At 45.6% G+C, this 6,517-nt stretch overlaps 1 protein-coding gene across 1 annotated transcript in view; it reads right to left on the minus strand.

Moving 5' to 3' along the window:
• The window catches only part of BACH2 (BTB domain and CNC homolog 2), a 297,095-nt gene extending 296,392 nt beyond the window's left edge, over nt 1-703 (minus strand). Inside the window, exon 1 of the mRNA XM_008069240.2 lies at nt 431-703. The gene's annotated coding sequence lies outside the window, so the exon portion shown is untranslated. The remainder of the gene's footprint in view (nt 1-430) is intronic.
• Nucleotides 704-6,517: the final 5,814 nt, after the last annotated feature.

Below are 6,517 nucleotides of genomic sequence, written 5' to 3' on the forward strand. Positions count from 1 at the left end.
CTTGCACATGGCATCTTTTCATTACATCTGGTGTAAAAATGTACATTTAGATAACCCATTCATTACTCTTCCTCGAACTCTTTTACTCCAGCAAAAAAGAAAAAAGAAAATAAAAATCCTCATCCAAGCACAGCTAATGCGTGGAAGCCAATTTGAAGAAGAAAAAGAAGAATTTCATGAATGAGCAGGAGATGATTTTTTTAATGGAGTGTTTTCAGGGTTTGTGGCATAAGCAATAAACAAAACTAATTCACTCACGTTAATACTGTTTGCCGTGATGTAACAGTGGGGCTTTCTGCCCCCTCTCCCCAGAAGCCAAAGGAAAATAAATACTGCGGTAGGGAAAAATGATACCTTCCTTGGCATTTCAAAGTCATGGCTCAATTCTTCTTGAGCAAGGAAACGATAGTCATGACTTTATTTTACCTACCGCAATTACGGCAGACCTCGCAGCAAGTGTCCCCAATATCCCCCCTTCCGTCCCTCCACTCAAGTCCTGCTAAATGAGCTCTGGAATCCATTAACCGAGAGCCCAGTTCCAATTTTCCTCTTCTCCCTCCCCTGCTGCCTCAGTGTCATGCTGGCGTCAGGACAAAGCAAACTTGTATTACATCACAGAGCAAACTCATTTTCTAGAAACCAGCCCATTGGTAGTTTACTGCTACTGGAACCCAACGCTGTCAACAGTGTGGTCTTTGTGGGGTGGGTGTTGCTCTCAAAATTTTTTTTCCAGTGGCCCCACCCCCCCTTCCTCCTTGACACAGAGGCGAACTGCTGGAGGCGCCTTGCTGGCCTGGCCCGCCCCGCTCTGTAAACTAGACATTACCTTATACACAAATGACTCTAGGCATTCCGCAGTCTAGCTGCCTGCTGCAGAATTCCTGTGCTTCCCAGTAGCGGGGCAGCCCGGCCTCCCCCGTGCCCCTCCTCCTTCCTCTTCCCCCACCCTCCTTCTTTTCTTTTCTTCTTCTTCTTCTTCTTTTTTTTTTAATTTCCACTGCCTCACTGTGTTTTTGTGTAAATGATCTCACATGACTCAACAAATCCATCTGCCTGAAGCAGGCCAAGTCTGGAGCCCTCCCAGGAGGGAGGAGAAGAATTGCTTTGTGGAAAGAACCTGGAGCTCTGCCCTTTCTCTGGCTCGAATTACCCGCCTGTCAGGCCTGACGGATTTGGCTAAAAATAAAAGGAAGCGGGCCGTGAAAAGCAGATGAATGGGCTCAGCAGTTCCTTAGATAACACAGGCCTGCTGTTGCCCAAAGCTTCCCAAACAGAAACTTCAAATGCAGGGCCTCTGAGTGCCGTGATGGGGCTTCCAGGTGAACGGGGGTGTCCAGTCCACAAGAGTCGGGGGACATGACCTGGGCTGTGGATGTTGGCTTTAGAACTTCCGTGTGTGTGTGTGTAGGAAGAGAAGACAGAGAAAGAGAGAGTGACAGAAACAGAGAAGGGGAGAGAACCAGCCTAGTGTACGAAAGGTTCTCAGAGAACAGTACAGTTCAGTGGAGTAAAGACTGAAGGAGAGACAGCTTCGCTTGTTAACAAGCAAAGAAAAGAAATGTTGTTTCCACTACACAATTACCCTTCTCCCTACCTCCGGCACTAGACATTTTCAGCCTCTCTATGATGTCACTTCTCCATCCAGAGCCAGCAAAGAGCTAAAAGTCCTTCTTGTAAGTGTATGCCCAGCGCCCGCAGTGGGTATTAAGCACTTAGGTTGGCAATGTAATGACACACTGTAACAATCTGTAATATGAAGCAGTCAGCAAAGCCCTGGCTCTGAAAGCTATTTCTCCCGACCATTAACCATATGTTTGGCTCCTCGGATAGCCAAGCGGGTGTTCCAGCTCACCATCTGGTTTCTATCCACACAAGCAACTGCAAAGCACAGGCTATGTCCCTCTGGAGCTGCGGGCTTCTTTCTCGCTCTTTTCCGCTCTTCCCTGCCCTTTTCTTCCTCCCAGCTCCTTGGATTCCCTCCGCGAAAGATTCCTCTGCCATTCATCACGTGCAAAGAAAACTTTACCTGACATGGCAGCGGCAGAGCCATTAAGAATGCACAGCTGTATTGTAAACACGCCAGAGGGCCATTTACCATCCACGGAATCTCTGCAAGTCGGGCTCTGCCCCCTTCCTCATCTCCTATGGAGTGCTGACACTTGATCCAGCATGTTAAAAATAGGTACATTCTTGACAGATCCAAGGGCTGCTGTGGTGCCCTTCAAACTCACTTCATATTCTGGGAGTGGGGCTTTAAACACACACACACACACACACACACACACACACACACACTCTCTGTTTGCCTCTGCATTCAATCTGCCTGACGTCAGTCTCACACAGGATGACATGCCTCCGCTGCAAATAACCAAGTTCAATATAGGGTTCGATTCCTTTTCCTGCCCTAACGGATTCAACCCCAAGTGGGAATGTTTCTGAGCCTTCCTCCCCTAAAGAACCCAGATGAAAGGGATGACACTTTGGAAGAAGAACAGCATGCAGCCATTTCCAACAAATTGATAACCTGCAAAACTGATGTTTATGGATATTTGCATTTTTAATAGTATGCAGCAATGAAATGGAACCTGCTATCGGAATGTACGGGATTTTCTCGCAATGTTTTCGAATAATTTGTCCCAGAGTTTTTCCTCTATAGGACTTAGGGTACTTTATAATCTTTAAAAAATATATGAGGAGATACTTAATATATAGAAATTATAGCGGCCCATTTTACCAAATTAAGAAATTAAAGTTAATTTTTTTCCCACACCCTATTTTTAAAAGGGGCTGATTTCTCACATACCAAGAACAAAAGGAAGAATATCATTAAAAAGTGATTAACCAGAATGTCAGATTTTATCAGCGTGGTGGAGCTACAGAGGATCTGTCAGAGGAGTAGTGTTTATTCAAGCTAACAAGGGTGCCAGGGAGGCCACTACTTGTGCAAACTTCTTAAACCTACTGTCCTTGTCAGTCCTCATTTCCATGATCTGAAATAGGTGTTGTGTTAGTTATTCCTACCAATAAGGGACATTAAAATTCTGCTGCACGTAGGTTTCAGAGAATGACAGATAAGAGATTTTTAAAAAAAAATTTCAGAAGCCTTAGGACATTGTCCATAGATGAGGGATTCTACTAAACGCTGTTTTTGGCCTCCAAATCATACAACAAACTTAAGACTGCAGTAGCCTTACTCCCAAGAAAGACAATGGCACAATATAATTAATTTTTTAAAAATCAGCAATTCAAAACTTCAACATTTCCATAGTTAACTACTTGGTTTTTTAAGTCCCGCAGAATCTTTTTTCTTTTTTTACAGTTATTTGTGCTTTTCATAAATACTGGTACCTGGGCTACCCTTTTCCCAGCCCAATTATAGGGGGATCACTAGGTATAGGCCTGGGCGTATTTTTGAAAAGCTTCCCAGTTTCATGCAGCAGGAGTTGAGAAGTCTTGTCCTATGTGAGCTAGCGTGATAGCAGAAACCACCTCATCAAAGCCAAAATGAGCCTTTAGTCTGGAAATGCAAATGAAATTTAGGGCTAGAACAGTGGGCTTTTGAGCTTGTTTAGAAGTGACATCTTCAATCAAACAAGATCTTATATAAAACCCCTATAAGCAAAAGAGGTAAAAAGCAGTGATTTATACCGTCATTTTATACTTCCAGGCAGGACAATATCCATGAATTTTATGAATTCAAATTTGTAATTTTTAAATCATAAGTCACCAAGTGAGAACTAAGAGGCCATTTTATTGAACATGATATCTGAAATGTGGGCTATGGATGAGAATTGGGGCTATGGGGTCCAGTCCTGTCACCCGGCATCTACTTTTTTTTCCATGACCAGTGAGGAAGATGATCAAGATCCGGTGCATAGAAAAATAGTAGCGTGTGTAGTAGCACGGAATTCACGTGTAAATTGATTTACTAAACGTCCATTAACGTCTGCCACACACTAGGTACTGTCTTCAGGCTCATCAGACGAAAGGTTGCAGCCTCTTCCCTTGAGGGGTCTAGTTAAGAAGACACCTAAAGCTGGGCTTGGTGGCTCAGCCTGTAATCCCACACCTTTGGGAGGCTGAGGTGAGTGGATTGCCTGAGCCTGCGGGTTCAAGACCCGCCTGGGCAGCGAGACCTCATCTCTACAATAAATCAAAAACTAGCCAGGCGTGGTAGTGTGTGCCTGTAGTTCTGGCTACTTGGAAGGCGGAGGCGGAAGGATGGCTGGAGCCCAACAGGGCGAGGCTGTGGTGGCCGGGAGTGGCCACTGCATTCCAGTCTGGGCGACAGAGTGAGACTTCAACTCAAAAAAAAAAAAAAAGACACCTAAAGGCAGAACAGCAAGACAAGCACAATAATGGATGTTCTGAGTGATGCCACGTGGGGAGATGGCGCTAATTCTGCTCGAGGATATGGGGTACAACTTCACCAGCATGGGACAATTTTTTTTTTTTTTTGAGTCAGGGTCTCACTCTGCTGCCCAGGCTTGAGTGCAATAGGGATGATCATAATAACCATCATGGCTCACTGCAGCCTCGACCTCCTGGGCTCCGGCGATCCTTCCACCTCAGCATCCCGAGCAGCTGGGACTATAGGAACTGGTCAACAGGCCCAGCTAGTTTTTTGATTCACTGTAGAGATGGAGTCTTGCTCCGTTGTCTAGGCTGGTCTTGAACTCCTGGGCTCAAGCAATCTGCTTGGCTTGGCTTCCCAAAGGGCTGGGATGACAGGCATGAGCCACCATGCCGGCAGCGATGGGATAATTAAGTCAGGTTCTAAAAGTCTGAGCAGGATTTGACAGCTAACTAAAGGACACTTCAGGAAAAAGAAAGAATATATTAGGGGGAAAAAAACTCCCACATGATTGCCTGAGCCCACGGGTTGGAGACCCGCCTGGGCAGCAAGACCTCATCTCTACAATAAATCAAAAAATCAGCCGGGCGTGGTAGCGCATGCCTGTCATTCCGGCTACTCGGGAGGCTGAGGCGGAAGGATCGCCAGAGCCTGGCAGGTCGAGGCTGTGGTGGCCGGGAGCGGCCGCTGCACTCCAGTCTGGGCGACAGAGTGAGACTCCAACTCAAAAAAAAAAAAACAACAAAAACCCCACATGTATAAACAGAGCTGGTGAGCCTGGGGGTTATGAGACGTTCTCAGGGGGACAGGGAAAGAGAGAAGGCCAAAGAGGAAACTAGGGCCAGGTTTTTTTGGGTTTTTTTTGGTTTTTTTTGAGTTGGAGTCTCACTCTGTCGCCCAGACTGGAGTGCAGTGGCCGCCCCAGGTTTTAAGAAACTCTACATGTCGCGATCTAGCTTAGACTGGGGCAGCCAACAGAAATACAAGGAAAACCAAGCACATGCTTTAAAATGTTCTGGTAACCACCTTAAAAAAGTGAAAAGAAATGGGAAGTTTATTTTAATGTGTTATTTAACCCAATACATCTAAAATATAATCATCTGAACATTATCAGCACAAAGATTACCTAGGAGCCATTTGATGTGTTTTTTCCACTCTAAGTCTGAAATAGGGTTGTGGATTTTATACTTACAGCACAACCCAATTTTAAGAGCTCAGCAGCCTCCTGTGGCTGGTGGTTGCTGTATAGGCCAGCACAGTCTTAGACCTCTTTGTGCAGACAGTGTAGCCCCAAGGACGTGCTCAGAGTTGTTTCATCAGGAGACAATGGCGACCACGTGGAGAAGCAGAGGAAACACCGGGCCTGGGTGGGGTCCTGGAGGCGACTCCCACAGTCCATGCAAGGGCCAAGAAAACGACAAGGCTCAGAGCAGGGCAGTGGCAAGGAGGATGGCATGGAAGGGTCAGTCAAAAGATACTTCTGGAAAGAATTCAGAAAACTTAAAAGGATTGTACACAGGGGATGATGGAGAAGGAATCACAAGTTTCTGATGCTAAAATGTGTGCTTGGAGTGGAAAGTCACTGGCTGTGTATTTAATATGAAGTTTCATTGTTTCTCTAAGCTAGCTTCCTTCTGCGGTGGAAGGCAATTCCATTTAATAAGCACGTGCTGAGAACAAACCCTTTGTCAGGCAATACCAGGCCTTGGGCAGGCAAAGCTGAATGGGACGCAACTGTTACTTTCAAGGGGTTCTCCTACAGCATGAGAAACAAAACAACGAATTGCAACAAAGTGTTAAGGGCACTAGTAGAAAGATAAGCGAGGAGGTCTACATGATGTCACATAAGGCATAACTAAGAACTATTTCACATAATATATTCAATGGCACTTTTGAGATAGTAGGAGTGAAGTTTTCAGATAGGAAGACCTGTATCGACTGACATTTCAAAGTGACTCAGCGTACAATTTACTTCTGAGTTTGTATTTGGTTGCACTGTATTAAGAAAATTCTGGGCTGGACTCAGTGGCTCAGCCTGTAATCCCAGCACTTTGGGAGGCCGAGGCGAGTGGATCGCCTGAGTCCACGGGTTCAAGACCCGCCTGAGCAACTTGCGAGACCTTGTCTCTACAATAAATCAAAAAGTTAGCCGGGTGTGGTAGT

The sequence above is a fragment of the Carlito syrichta genome, unplaced genomic scaffold, assembly GCF_000164805.1.
Source record: "Carlito syrichta isolate Samal-C Ts95f unplaced genomic scaffold, Tarsius_syrichta-2.0.1 Scaffold311873, whole genome shotgun sequence".
Taxonomy (NCBI): domain Eukaryota; kingdom Metazoa; phylum Chordata; class Mammalia; order Primates; family Tarsiidae; genus Carlito; species Carlito syrichta.